Source organism: Cavia porcellus, unplaced genomic scaffold, assembly GCF_034190915.1.
Source record: "Cavia porcellus strain 051 isolate PalLab524CR breed Dunkin Hartley unplaced genomic scaffold, mCavPor4.1 scaffold_1, whole genome shotgun sequence".
Classification (NCBI taxonomy): Eukaryota; Metazoa; Chordata; class Mammalia; order Rodentia; family Caviidae; genus Cavia; species Cavia porcellus.
This window is the reverse complement of record NW_026947484.1, coordinates 241471468-241487356: the sequence shown is the minus strand read 5'-3', so window position 1 is coordinate 241487356 and position 15889 is coordinate 241471468. Positions and strand designations below refer to the sequence as shown.

At 42.4% G+C, this 15889-nt stretch overlaps 1 long non-coding RNA gene across 1 annotated transcript in view; it reads left to right on the top strand.

Annotated features, from left to right (window-relative positions):
* LOC106028365 (uncharacterized) overlaps positions 1 to 14564 on the top strand; it is a 31717-nt gene extending 17153 nt beyond the window's left edge. Inside the window, exons 3-4 of the long non-coding RNA XR_010041621.1 lie at positions 10243 to 10404; positions 14252 to 14564. This is a non-coding gene — a long non-coding RNA (uncharacterized LOC106028365). The remainder of the gene's footprint in view (positions 1 to 10242; positions 10405 to 14251) is intronic.
* Positions 14565 to 15889: the final 1325 nt, after the last annotated feature.

Here is a 15889-nt window from a genome sequence, read left to right as displayed (position 1 = left end):
ACTTTCCTGGAATTTCTCTGGATTCCTCATGCACTCGAGATTTTAGAAACAGTTGACCCCACCACCATACGTTCCCTTGTGGGAATGTTCGCCAACTCCCGAGTGAACGCCACGGCTTTCCAGCTGTAATTCCACAGCCTCTTCTGTCATTCTCCCTCAGCCATTCTCGGCTTGAAAGCTGTGTTTTCCTATCATTCCAGCAACCCCCAAATGTGGAGTTCCCCCGTCTTCAGCTCTATATCTGCCTACTTTGCAAGTGTATTTCACTGCATGGGTGGAATTATCTAGCATAACTAACCTCTTGCTTGGAAACAAGGACGTGGTAGTGATTTCCCTCTGGGTTGTCCTACTCTTCTGGTTCTGTCTTGATTTAGAGTCAGTCACAGAGCATGTGGAGCCTTTGTTCTCAGGAGGAAATCTGAGATCCTCAGGCAGCCCTGACACCTTCCCTGGCTGACTCCCCTGTCTCTCTCCCCTTTCTCACCCTGCAGCCTCCAAGGACTAATCCCACAATTCCCCTCCCTTGCTTGGCCCCGCACTGGCTCAACTCCTCCATTCGGACCTCCCCATCCCTCTCCTGGTGACCTCAGGCTGTAAACTGCTGTAGTATCTCTGGATTGGGCTCTTTATCTGGCCCCAAATTCTTTCCTTTTCTTGCTAAGACATTGAAGAAGAAGGAATGTTCATTTATAATGCTCGACTCTCTTGCTTTTCCCCCTGGACTCCTTTAGATGACATTTTTGCTTATGCTGTCAAAAAATGAAATGTCCTTTTCTCACTTGCTGTAGGAGATGTGGCATTTCCCCAGAATTAGCCAGGATCAGAACTTCAGGCTGCCGCACCGTATGAGAAATTGTCTCAGCAAAGCTGGAGAAGGGGTGTATATCAACACGGAGCAGAGTGGGAGGCACCGCCTGCTCTGAGCACACAATCCTCCTTCCAAAGTGGAATTTCTGGCGTGATCTTCAAGTTCTGGAGTTTCCTTTTCTCTTTTATTCCCAGAACTGTAGGAAAGAGTGATTTCATAATATGTAGGTTTCTCACCTCCAAGACAGGCTTTGAAACAATGTGTGAGTGAAGGCCACATACCGTACGCCCTCTAGCACTGGGGAGATGCTCTCAGTGACTGCTGTAGTCCTCTGAACAGCTAGGAAACCCTGTGAACAGCAGCGTCTGAGTGTGTGTCCATGTGTTTGCAGAGCACAGCCTTGAATGCTGGTTCTCCTGCTTCTCGTTCCAGTGTTAGGCTTTGGGGGAGTGGCTGTCATGCGTCAGAGGCCCTGCTCCCAGTGTCAAGGTGAAGGGTTAGCCCGGAAGCGGAAGGCTCCGGCCTACGGTTCCTTCTCTAATGCCAGGAGAGCAGCACCTCCTGGACACGAGCTCAGGAAATTGGAGATCCAATCATGGGGCGGCCACGCAGAGCTGCCACTCAGCAAATGCTAGTTGTTCTAAGTACAAGAAAAGTTGTGCATGCTTCTCACTGAGTATATAGCGTACCTCGGGGTCCCTGCTGTGCCATGACAGGAGGTTAAGTTCAAGGAGCTGGTCTCTGATCAAGTCAGGAACCAAACTGTAACCATGACCTGGTCAGGACATACAGCCGTAAGGCACTGATGCCACGACCAAACCAGCCGCCTAGTTTGTCCTGTCCGTCACACCATCCTGCAGCTTGCGGGCTCAGTAATGTGAATGAGCCTGGTTAGGTACATCAGGTACATCCTGTGTCCCAGGCGCTGTACTCAGCACTGGGCAGTCAGTCCTCTTTCCTTCCTTCCATGAGGGTCATGCTCGCCTCTCATGCTCGGGACCTGCTTCTGTTGAGTGTGTAGGGATGTGTGTGTTTGCTTTCAAATGTTGATTCTTGTGAGATGTTTCATTTATTTTTCTTCCTTTTATAATAATATAAGCCAAATAGTGTACAAGGCACCCTAATACTATATAAAACATTTACAAAACCAAATGTAGTTGAGATCTCTCATTTTATAGTCAGGATCATGTCCAGGTTATGAGCAATTAAGACTGTTGACAAATAGTGCAAATGTCAGGGGGTGGGAACGTATATATGTGACTGCATATAAACACATATACATGTGTACAAGTGTATATTACGGACATGTTTTATATAGGTTTCAGGGTTAACACGATAGGTATATATTTTGCCTGGATATTTTACTATGTTCTTGGATGTATAAGTTAGTTCTGTTTGCCTTTTTAAATTACCACTTTCTAAGCAGGATTCTGTTCATGCACCTTTTGTTCATGGTAGTGATGAAGACCTGAAGTCCGCTGTTGTCACTTGTCATGAAGGTCTTGGTGCAGGATGGGCTCTGGGGGAGAAATCCATAGACAGACATGTTTCTGGGATGGTCTCCTCCGATGTTTGAACAGTTGTATTAGCAGGGTCACTTGGGTAGTTTCACACAACAATATTTTGTGATTAACTTTGGAATGAGAAATGGCCATGTTTCTTAAAGTTCCTTTACTCGTGTACAGAGCATGGATTCCAGAGGCCCACAGTTTCACGGGAAAAACGAAATATGCGCTTCTGAGCTGTTACAGCAAAACCCATATGGCTGTCGTTCCATCCCAGACATGGCTTGAAGCAAGGCATTCTCCTAGAGGAAACCCAGCAGGGTTTCCTTAAATAGGATACACTTGGATTGTGATCCAAGGAAGAGCTAACAGTGCGAGATTAAAACATTTCCCTGGTAATTTACTGCTTCCTGCATTTCTAAAGGTTACTTTATGTCTTCATGTTTAGGCATAATTTATATGTGGCATGGCAGAAAGAAGCATGGCCAAGGATTTCTCTGCCACTGAGAATCCAGGTTGATTTAAAATAGGAGATGCTATCTCGGGCTGTACCAAAGGGAGCCAAGACCCGAGGGCTGCAGGCAGCAGCCAAGTCTGTCCATAGATGCTGCCGGCTTTTACAGGCAGCATTTTTCTGAGTTCTTGATCAAGATCAGAGTAAGAGTACAGACAATAAAGAGCATACCGTGAAGACAGGCGGGACGGGAAGAACAGGAGAAGTAGATGTGCTACTGTATGTGAAACGCGGAGGTTGGCACCAACGGTTAACAACACCAGGCTCCCGTAGTGTGCAGTGTGTGCTGACGACTCGGCAGCTGTGTTCTGCGACCTGGAGCAGAGCACTGTGCTGGGAGCCGGAAGTCTAGGAAGCTAAGGCAGCTCCAGCCCTGCACGGCCAGCTGGGAAACTCTCCTGTAGACACTTGTGTTGCCCAAACCCAAGAAAGTACCCAAAACACTAAATGTGACAAAGAATCATGAAGAAAAATACTGTAGAAACAAGACCTCAGACTATGTTAAATTTAGAGACGGGGAAATCTAGATGGCGGAAGAGCAATGTCAAAAGGGTTTCTAGGGTTTGGTAAATGGTTATAGAAAAGAGAAAAATCATTCCAGTAAAATACACCATGAACAAAGGAGTGGAGATGGGACACATATATACAACGTCCACCAGAAATAGGTACACACTTCAGGAAAAGCAAAATAGTGTATCTATCCAGCAGACACTGTTCCCCTTCTCTGGGGGGACCCAGGGGAGGCCGAATATTGCAGAAAACCCACACATCGCCGGCCCTTAGAGAAGGAACTGAAAATGTGTGCGGCCAAGGGCACCCAAGCAGCAGGTCCGTACTGGTAAACCGGTCTGGAAGTGAAGGTCACCACTGCGAGCGCCTCTTGCAATTGTAGAGAATAAAGATAACCTGTTTTAATCTAATGATGTCAAATAAACTTAGTGTTAAAATATTTGTAGACATTTTTCTTTTCCTGAAGTGTGTGTATATGTGTATATACATATATAGGGTTTTTTTTTTTTTTTTTGGTGGACTTTTGGTGCCCTTACAGGTTCTGTCCGGAGGAAGGGGCATAGTGTGTGGCTGGCATGAAGTATGTTTGTGGAGCGTGTGTGGAGCAGAGCCTGGGCATCACCAGCAGGCTTTACCATCAGGGCGTGGGTGCTTGTGGTGCCAGCTTAGTCTTTGGTGAAGCTTGGTGAACACCAGCTGTGAGTTCACCTCTGGTTCTGCTCCAGCTCTCCATGCCGACACCCATGGTTCATTCCAGGGTGAGCTTCTCTACATTATAGCATAGATTCTAAGAAGCCCGGAAAGCTCTCTAGTCCACAAGAAGGATTATTTACTGCTGAGAAGGCTGGGCCACGTGCCTCTGTGGGGAGGTACCTGGACATCTGCACAGGCTTGATCCGGAGGGGACATCTTTGGCGATGTTCATTTTTCCCATCTGTGGGCTCCAGGACCTTTTCATTTAGTTGCTAGACATAATGTCTCCTGAACCATGGTCTTCTTCCAGCTCTAATCTTTGTTGCATTTTTCCTACAAAGATGAGACTTGAATAGTTTTCAAGGCTGAAGACTATAGCAGTAGCCGAGGTTTCACATTTTATCTTGACCTTCGGATTAAACATACTTTTAGCTGATACTATTGAAATTTGATATGAAAAGGCTAACTTGTCCAACTGTTCTTTTCTCGTAAATGTGATTCATATGTAAGTATGGTGTGTGTGTGTGTGTGTGTGTGTGTGTGTGTGTGTGCGCACGCACATGTGTGTTAGGGGTTTACCCTAGGATCTTCAGCGCAGGAACATACCAGGCAAACACTTTACTACTGAACCACCTCACCAACCTTTTATGTAATTTCTATCAAGAAAAAAAATCTCAAATATTTGTGTAAACAATAACTGGCAAGAATGCTAGGTTTATTTAAGTTTTGGAAATCTTAGAAAAGGAAGTAGTATGCTGCAGTTATTAAATCAAATAGCTATATTTGGAATTCCTTACAAAAATCAGACATTTACAATAAACGTTGCTGTGGAATGTTGGCCGGTTTCTATATAGTTGTGGGGTTATTTAGCTTCCTCTTAAAAACAGTAGAGCATTAAAACAGAGAAGTACATGAACATTTTACCCTGCAGCTTAGATTCCTTTTATTTTAGGAAGGAAAGGTAAAAACGTTGGAATACAGTAGTGCAATACAGCATGTGGCAGTATAAAATAGACTGGGCACATGTTTAATGCCCCACAAACGGAACTTCAGAAAACCACAGTAGCTCTTAAATGGTGCATTGCACGTATAAAAACATCATCCAATCCTGAAAGCATTCCTGCTGGTTGATGAGACGTTCCTACCTCTTAGGTCCTACTTTCCTCAGGAGTAAATCAGATTGTGTCCAGCCTTTTATAGTCAGGCCTAAATTGTTCCGTTATGCTTAGGAAAATAGGGGGAAGGAGCTAAGAGTTTCAGCAAATTTTTAAGCTAATTGAATCAGCAAGGCAGAGCCAAGAGAGGGCCAAGTTTTATTTGGGACCCTTGGATTTGAGTGACAAAATTTTTAGATAATGCGCAGTGCAGAATCACAAATGGCTGTGTGCCTGTCTTCCTCACTTAGCTGAGCCGCTTGAAGAACAGAACTCAGGAGCTTTCTGGTCATTTATCTTGGGGACAAGCAGTTTGATGCAGTACAGGGAAAGAATGCTATGCACACACAGTGACACACACACATGCTTACACACACACACACACACACACACACACACACTTCTGTCTGTGGTGACCAGTGACCAGCAGCCAGTATGTACAGGAGACATAGAGGGCCACAAATAGTTACTTATGCAATGACAAGAAAAAAATACTCTTTGTAGTAGAAGAATAATAACAGAAATGAACAAGTGAGAACAAGCGACCATGCTCAAGATTAAGGAAGGAGAAATTCCTGCTGTAGGAAATGAAATGTTTCTCAATACCTGTGAGCTTTCGTGTGCTGTTCCGTTTAAGATGCATTCACATGATTAAGCCTATTTTAGTGCTGGATGAAGCTTTATGAACCTGAAATTTTCACAGTTCACCAAAGAGAGGCACTGTACACATACAAGTCATCATCAGGTTGCCCTGCGGGGAGCAGGGCATTGTCTCTAGGGAACTTTACATGCTACAGTTGGCCCATTGCATTAAGAAACATTTTTATGGAATGGCATTGAGCTGAAATTTCATCCTAGCTTTTGTGTCACCCATCTGGGGTGCAAGCATCTTGACACGGCGTAGGGAAAGACTGCCAGGGCTTGGAAATCATTACAGTTACCATTCTGGGGTAGAGGGTGGAGTCACAGAGCAGAGTATGTTTGTGAGTGTGTATGTGACCCCTGAAAATTTGACTTACTTAACACTACATATTGAAGGGCCAGGGATTTAGCTCAGTGGCGTAAGTGCCTGCCTGGCAACTGCAAGGTAGTGAGTTCAATCCCCGGTGACCCTGCTAAAAAAAAAGCCGCTGCATATTGAATATGCAAAATGATGGAAAATTAAGGAAAAGGAATTACACTTTCCTTTTATTTGTTTGCAACATCAAAGCAAAGATGCGGGGACTGATCTGATAGTTCTCCCTGGCTTTGCTGTCTCTGATTTCACGTATGCTGCTGGCTTCAACTGTGCCTTCAAAGTGCATGTCGGGTTTAAACACGATTTTACACTTTAAATTGAGACCCTAATCTCAACTTTAGAGTGGGGAATTCTTAAGATAACTCTGCTCTGTAAAAAATGAGGTCACTCAAATGGTGGACAATTAATCCCAAGTGCTTTCATTGTCATCTAAAAATATACGGATAAAGTGTGACATTTCCTTTTCATCTTTTCTTTGGCTTTGTTTTAGAGGAAATAATTTCCTTATCAATTCTGCTGACACAGTGTGAGTCTCCATCTTGAGAGTGGATGTATCAGTTTTACTACATTCGTGAAAGTTAAACTATCTACACTGAGGAGGAGAGGAGAGCTCTTCTGGCATTAAAACCAAACAGGATCTCAGCAAATTTATAATAAATCTAGCTAGTTATTGCACTATCACAATGCTCTCAGCCTGGTGGTTGGTGTTAATGTACTGCCCTTTTCATGTTTTGATACAGAAGCGCAAAGTATGACGCAGAATGGGAAGAAGGTAGAATTTATTGTTTCGGTTAGTTATGCTGCAGGTCACAGCCACGGAAATCTATCTGATTTTGGGATTCTTTAGGTAAAATCAAATTATGTTTTTTTGAAGTAGATTATAAGGAGATACATTAAATGTTCATTTTAAAATTATAATTTCTGAGTTTCCAGAGTCTGAAGTCATGACTTAAGAGGGAAGGATGTGATTTTGCAGTTTCAAACACTGAGAATGTTCCTGATTCAGAACAACAACAACGACAACACCACCACCCAGCGTTTCTGGGTCGTTTAATGCACTTTTGAAATGATTTTCAGCACAGACTACGTGCTGAGTAACGCGATGAACTGCTGGGCCTGCAGCAGGGGGAGAGGCTCTGCCTTTACACAGCACCCCTACCCCTTAGCGCACACCCGCAGAGCACGTGTTTGTGTCTCCGTCCTTGAATTGGTTTTTATCCTATTAGATTGGTCCATTTATCCATTCATCACTTCACCCAGCCCCTGACATCTTCCAAGGGCAGTGAACTATTTAATCTTGTATCCCAAGAAAAAAGTAATACACATAACAACACGGGGCACTTTCAAGTAGTCTAGTACTTTTTGCTATGAGATTATTTTCTCTTTCTCACGTTTTGCCACATACAACAGTGCAGTGACTCACTTAAATAAAACTTTTTCCCTTTGTAAACTATTACTATATAATAAACTGATTTATAGTTTGAGATTCAATTGCATTGCAAACATTTTACGTGTGCCGTCTTAATTAATGCTCATGATAATCCTCGGAGTGTATTCCTGAACCCATTTCACAGGTGAGGAAATTCATGTTTGGAAAGATCAGTCGCTCCTCCAAGATCATACAGAAGAATAAGAAGATCCAGCGTATGGGAGCCCAGAGTCTGTGACTTTGTGTAGTGTTGTAATATTTCCTATTAGTGGGTCAATAAATACAAATTAAGCTCACCTATAAATTTCTAGACTTATGGGATGCCCAGGGGTTAGGGAACATGATATGTCCCACAGTTGTCCTGTTGAAGCTTTGTGTCAAAGCTTAGTATCAGTTCCTTAGTATGTGACATGCATGGCTTTCTGTTTTCCTAAGACGATGTCTGGACATGTGCTGAGCTGGATGATCACATAGTATCCCCCTGCTGCAATCCTCCTTACCCCCGCATTCTAATATACCTCCTTTATTGGAAGTAGGGCAGGGTAAAAGATCGCTTAGTGAGCCTCAAACGCCTCACCCTTCTGGCACAGAAGCTGTGATGTAGCCTTGGTTGGTGCATCGACGGCTCCTAGCATGCATGAGAGTTTTCTGATAAGCAATGAGGTGCTGCTGTTTGAGGACAGCCATGGACACAACCCTGGAACACAAATATCAGTGTGTCACAGGCCATGAAGCAAAGAAAAAACTACTGGCTCCCAAGGTGCCTAGTTTACCAGTGTGGACCTTGCTAAATTGATCACAGTCTGTATGACCTGTGATTAGCTGTCTAAGGAAGATAGGACCAAAGGTATTCGTATGCAGTGCTTCGTTAGATTTGACAAAACTCAAACATGTGGCAGGTATGATACTGCATATGTGTTGATGGTACTGGAAGAAATTTTGTCCTTGGTGTCAGCATCTTGGAATATGTTGTGTTCTGATATAACATTAATTTTCTGTACAGAGGTTTCTGTTTCTTCATCTCTAATACAAGAACGCTAAGATAAATTAAGCTGATAGTATTTCTTCCCACTTCTGAGTTGGTGTATGGAGTATTATAGCATAATGTTTAAAAGCTGGTGGTTCTGACAGACAGAATTGTGTTCAAACTCTGACTCTACAGTTTATTAGCGTTGGGACTTCGGCAGTGTAACTGAACATTGTGAACGTCAGTTTCAGTTCTATGAAATGAATCCATACTTCATTGTGTAAGGACATTTTTGTACGTGGAGCTAAGTGTGTAGCACGTTGTGGCTCCACAGGAGACGAGAGTGTGATAATGATGAGGTTGCCTCTGTGACTCTACCTCCCTGCTTTAGTTAATTTTCCTGTGATGGAACAAAATATCCAACACCCACAAGTTAAGGAGGGAGAAGTTTATTTAGCTCACGGTTTGTAGAGGCTTCACACAGTGGTTACCTGGCTCCGAGACGGGGTGCCATGTCAACGAAACAGCTGGTGGCACGGCAGGCAGAGGGCACTGAAACAGCAAACAAGCAAGAAAGCAAGCAGCAGCAGCAACAGCCCACCTTCTTTCTGTTCCTGTTTACATTTTTTGTTTCGTCCCTTTATATTCCAACAATAGGCTGTAAGCCTATTGTTTGGTGCTACTGACACCCAGGGTGGAGCTCCCATTGTCCATACCCCTTCTTACTCCCTAGATTGAGTCAGCTTCCAAAAGTCCTACTTAAGACTACATGAGGCTTTTGGAGGATACCTGAATACAAACCATAATATTCTGCCCCTGGTCCCCAAAAGACTCATGCACACCTCTTCATGCAGTTGCATGTAGTCCGACTCTAACAGGAGCGAAAAAAACCAACATGGCTGAAAACTCCAAGCCTGTCTTAGTTAGTTTTCTTATCCTGAGACAAGCAAGATACCTGACACCCAAAGTTATAAGAAGAAAGGTTATATTGGTTCACGGTTTGTAGAGGTTTCAGTCTGAGGCAGGGTGACACGTGGCAGAAAGGAATTGCAGAGGAGAAACAGTCCATCACGGGAAGCAAGCAGCAGGCAGCAGGCAGCAGGCAGCAGGCGGCAGATGACAGCAGCAGCCGGTTTCCTGTCTTTGGTATTCTGTATCAGCACCCTTCATCCTAGCATTGCACAGTGATTAATACCAGCATCACATCCTGAACTCTAGAATCACACATTCTCGATCCAATTACCTCTAAAAAGCTCCGTCTATGACTGCATGAAGGTTGGTGGGGACATCTAGATACACGCCATAATGAACTCCAAAGTCTCCTCTGAGACTTAATGCAAACTCTTAGCCTCAAGGCCCTGTACAGATGAAAAGAAAGTTAAACATTTCCAACACAACATGACACAAGATGAACATTTCCATTCCAAAAGGTACAGATAGGGAACAGAAAGGAACTTGAATAAAGCAGACTCAAAATCCAGCAGAGACAAACATTAAGTCCCTTATTGCCATGTCCAGCATCTGAGATAATCTGTAGTAACATGTGAACTCCAAAGGGCGTGTGTAGTTCCACCCCTGTACCCCTGCCAGTGGTGGTAGCACCCACAACTTCTCTCTTGGGCTGACTCTGCTTCTTCTTTGTAGCATTCCTCGGATGACCCACAGTCCTGGCTTGTTCAGCCTTGTGAATTCTTCACATTTGCACCTTCTCACTGCCTGGCCTCCCAGGCCCTCTTCTGAAATCTGGTGGAAGCCTTCCTGACCCCACAACTCTCGCACTCTGCATGCATCTAAAACCAGAATCAGGTGGGTGATGCTAAGATCTTCTGTCAGCTGGGGCAGTAGCCTGGCTTTTTCCTTTCTTAGTTAGGGTTCTAGTGCCTGGAATGCCAAGCACTATGAAGCCAATCCTGAGGAACAAATTCCCTAGGTTACTGCTATTCTAAATCAGTGTTTTGGGACTTTCTTTTCAAAGCAAGGTCTTTAATATTTGCAATTTTGAGGCTACAAAATGGATTCCTGTTGATTTCTGGAATGTCCTCAGTCTGTATTTTCTATTGTCCTGTTCCTTTTCAGCAACCAAATTTTCCTTTGCTGCATCTTTGTAGTCTGAAACTTTAAATAAGTTTTTTTTTTTTTTTTGGGGTCAAACTCAAGACATTTTAAGCCATTCCGATGGGCTCTTTGCTCTTGATTTTCAACATAAATCTGGCTAAAATCCCCCAAGAGTAAGATTATAACAGACATTGTCTTGAGTCCGACAATCAATGCAGTCCTTTTTCATAACTGAAACTCCTTGAGTCTAGTCTTTACCAGATATATTTCTGTGACTACCTCTCACTAAGTTCAGCTTATAGAATTCCAGGACTGCATCTCTAAACCCTTCCAAACTCTTCCTGCAAGCTAGCTCCAAAGACTCCCAAACCACATGGCCAGGTGTAAGCACAGTAATGACCTCACTTCTCTGGTACCAAAATCTGTTTTAGTTACTTTCGTCATTGCTAGAAAAAAATGCCCAACACTCACAAATTAAAAGAGGAGAGGGTTAGCACACAGTTTACAGAGATTTCAACCCATGATCAGCTGGCTGCAAGAGAGGGGAGTATGGCAGAGAGGCATCAAAGAGGAGCCATAGTCCAAGGTACGGTAGGCAGAAGCAGCAAGCAGCAGCAAGCCTGAGTTTTTTCTCTTCTTTTGTTTTTCACGCAGGCTACAAAGGCACTGATTGGTGCCATCCTCACCCAGAGTGGGGCTTCCATTACTCAAACCCATTCTTCTTCTTTTTCTATTTTATTAAAGAAAGGTAAAACAGAAATTCTTAACAAAATCATAGGAGGGTAACAATAGTTAATTCACTGCGCATTGTAATCTTCAACATAGTTACTCAGAGTGCAAGATATGGGCATAAAAATTTCGCCAATTGATATTAGCATGAATTTGCCTTTTCAATGAACCAAGAGACACTAATAAGATAGCTAACTTGCATTTCCCCCTTTTTCTTTCTTCCTTTCCTCTTTTCTCCATTTTAGTTTCTTTTCCTTTTTAAACAATTTCTTTACATTTCACAGTATCTATTGTACATTTTAGACCTTAGTTAGTCTTTCAGTTTCTCACACCAGGAAAGTATTTCACTTACAATTATGGTCTAAAGCTGTACCCATTTATCTATAAAAGTCTCAAATTTATTCTTTTTTATGACTAAGTAGTATTTCATTACATAAAAATACTACATATTTTTTATTCATCCTTGGTTGATGGCCATTGGGCTTTTTCCAAGATTTAGCTATTACAAATTGTGCTGCTATAAACATGGGTGCACACATATCACTGATGTATGATGTTTTGAAGGGGAAGAACTGGGTAAAATTGAAGCTCTAAGTCTAGCTTTTTGAGGCATCTCCACACTGATTTTCACAGGGATTACACCAGTCTACACTCGCACCAACAGTAGAAAAGGCTTCCTCGTTCACTGCATCATTGTCAGCATTTGTTATTGGCTGATTTTTTGACAACAACCATTCTTTCTGGAGTGAGGTTGAATGTCATTTTAATTTGCATCTCTTGAATGATGAATGGTGTTGAACAATTTTGATGTATTTGCCATTTGTGTTTCTTCATCTGAGAAGTATGTATTCATCTCAGATGCCCATTTTTGGAGAGGGTCTTTGAATTTAGGTGGTCTAAGTTGTGTCAGTTTTTTATATGTTCTTCTTTGTCTAAGAGACAATTGGCTGAAATTCTTTGCCAGTCTATGTTTTTTTTTTTCACTTTATTGGTGTTTTCCTATGATAAGCACACCCATTCTTAGTCCAGTATCACATGCTTAATCCAGCATCACACACCCTAGATCCACCCACCTCTCAAGTCACCACCTGTGAGAGCATGAAGCATGGGACGATATCTAGAAAACAAGTCCTGATATTCTCCCACGTGTGTACTGCAAATAGTGTACGCATGGTTAGGTGGCTCCAACTGGGCATCTGTCTTGATGTGGCCATCTTCCTTCTGTGTGCCTGAGTCCTTCACATCATTGTTATAAAAAGTCCAGTTGTTAGATTCAGTGTCACTCACTGGACATTAGTGTCCACCCAATATTGGTTTATTTTGGCATTATGTTGCATCTTAATATATACTAAAAGGCAAGTACTTCCAGATAATTCAGATTTTTAAAGCAATGGGAACTCCAATATCTCTCTGATGAACTTGATTCTGCTCCCAATACATAGAATGATAAAAATATAGAGCCATACATTTATTGTTCCTAATTGTAATGACCATGGGTTCTTCAAAGTCAAAAATAATTGAATGACTTACTAGATCACCCTGATTCTTCTACATGCCATTTGCTTCTAGAGATCAATAGGGAGGATCTGAGGTATTCTCGGATGCATAGATTACTAAAGTCACTTGACTTTTCCATTTGGGGGTATAATCTTTTTTAAGTGAATCTTGATTTCCATAGAAACTCTGATCTTATTTGTCCCTAGAGCAATTGTGCCCTAGATGTTGAGGGCAGTTAAATTGTCTTAGAGTTCCAGGAACTTTAAAATGATCATTTTCCAGAATGGCTGCTCACCCTGTATTCACTGGGTGACACAGAAAGGAGGGTTGTTCCTTATTCCAGGGGCCACCTGTTGTGTGTGCTCTCCTAAGAGCTCAGAACTGCTCTGCCTGCACTCTGCCCCGATGGCCACAGCGCCACCCTCAGGACGCATGGCAGAGCTCAGCACCAACACGGTTCCCTTGGGAATCCCTGAGCAGGATTTCTCAGTAACAAATGCAGTGGTGCCACGGTGTCCTGCTCGGGCTACAATTTCGCTAGCGAGAGTGAATTCTGTGGGAGTTGTTCTTCAAACCTCAAGATATACGGTCTCCACAAGGGTGCCAAAGAACTGTGATATTTAGGAAAGGCGCTGGGCTAAGAAAAACATCTTTCTAAGAGACTCTCAGTTTCTTTCTCCCCAAACACATGAATTAATGATCCCATATGTGAGTTACAGGCCAGCAGATGATGAGACCTGACACACTAGCCCCAATTTATTTTCTCTTGTGTCCAATACGCTTGAAAAATAAGACTTTTTGTTGTCTGAAATTGAACCTTAGTTTTACAATGAATGTCAATTTTGTCAGATACCTACAGTTTTCTTCTTTGTAAGTATATCTGGAATGTTGTCTACAAATTTAACTTTTAGGGTTAGTAATCTTCTGAGGTCTATTTCCTTTCTGAGTGTTGTTGTATCTCTAGCTATCTCCTCTATTTGTCCATGAAATCCTATGATTGTATAACATCCTTTGTAAATCCTGAAATCTGTATTTTTTTCTGACCTATCTACTTTTCTTACGACCTTTACCTTCAATAGGATGAAATCTTTTAATATATATAAGTATATTTAATATACGTAAGTATAAACCAAAATATTTAGTGAAAAAATTTAGAATAACAGAAATAAGAATAATGGTAAATTTGTTTCCAGGAATAATAAGCTTACTCTTCTTAAGTTCAATTTTCCCACTTTTTAAACTTTTGTCCTCATTATTCTTCAAGACGTGTTTAATTAATCCTTTATTCCCATTTAGATTTTATTTATCCTCCTATTTGACTTATGTACTTTTTTCTGTCATATCTCTTCATCTCTCTTCTACTTTTGTCTAGGTTATTTCCTTCCTTCCTTCCTTCTTTCACAGTTCAAAAAGATTCGAAGTTCAGAAGACAGGAAAGAAGAAGGAGGAGAAAAGGAAAAGAGGAGGAGGAGGAGAAAGAGGAGAAGAGAAAGGGAGACTGGTGGGGAAGAGGGTGGAAAGGAAACAAAGAAAAACAAAGACGACAAGAAAGGAAGGGAAGTCAAGCGGGAGCAGCAAGGCGGGGTGACGGAAGCCGGAAACGTAACTACAAGCTCTAATGTCCGTGGGATTTGCGTTTACCTTTACATTTTTCTCTGGTATATAATAAATGGAAAATACAAATAGTTGCAGGGTACACTTTGTTCCTAATATAAAGTCATGGCATTTGCCTAACAAAATTAGAAAATCAGTAAAATTAGAGATTTGTGTGCATTAGTCAGCTTTTGACCCCTGTCATAAAATGTCTGAGTTAATTACGAAAATGAAATGTTGACTTTGGCTCATGGTTTTGAGTTTCCAGCCCATGACTGAGTCTCTCCATTGCTCTGGGCCTCTGGACGGGTTCCAGAAGGCCATGATGGGGATCTTGTGGTGGATGGGAAGTGCTTACCTTATGAACCAGGAGCTGGGTGTCTGGGGTGTCAAAACCCCCATGAGTAACCCCTAGAGACCTGCAGACTTCTACAAGTCCCAGAGATTTTGCTGTCTCCTTACAGGGCCAACCTGGGGACCAGGCTATTAACAATGGGCTTTGGAGTACACTTCTTGTAACCATATCATAGCATAAGGAATTCCTTTTTTTTTCTGAGACAGGGTCTCACTGTGTAGTTCAGGCTGGCCTGAACTCACTGAGGAGTCCAGGCTGCTCACCAACTCACAGCAATCTTCCTGCCTCAACCTTCCAAATGCTGGAAATATAGGCATGCACCACCATGCCCAGCTTGGATTTCTTAGTTTAATAGCTAACCCTAAATTGGCTTTCAACAACCTGATAATTAAGATGCAACAAAGCTGTTAGCCACTCTGCAAAGCTGTACCCCAAACTCTGTCTCTGGGGCCTAGTGGTGAAGACACAATGTCCGCTGCCTGAGTCCAGTGTTTCTGTTCCTTGTATGTCCTGTGACCTCAGGAAGTCCTCTCATCTCTATGCCCCACAAGGGAATCGTAAAGCAAGTCTTACATGCACACAAGCGATATTATTGAAAATTACGTAGAAGTCTAATCTCAGAAGAATAGAATTTTGAAGTCCACTTAATGCTGTTAAAATGTTCACTTCTATTTTGTTCACTTAGCATTTTGATTTTTTAAGAAAAAAATGGAACAATTTTTAATGGTCATAGGTTTTTATTTTCTCTTTTTCATGGCACATTTTCTGTTGGCGCACATAAAAATACACATGGAGGGGACCAACTGCAACAACTCAATATTCCTGTGGATTACTTTTTAAGGGAAAAAAGGAGTAAAAACCTTAAAACAACACCTGCTCCTTGGCAGAATGTGACCTGACCCCTTTCTCCTTTCTTGTTATTATAAACATCGAGCTCTTTAAGTGAGAGCTGTTTAAAGGACGAGGCTGTGAGTGTTCCTTCCTACTTCCCAGATGCGCCGGGGCACGGATGGGCTGTTTGATCTTTATTTTATGAGTGCCTGATAAATTGCCTCTGGCACC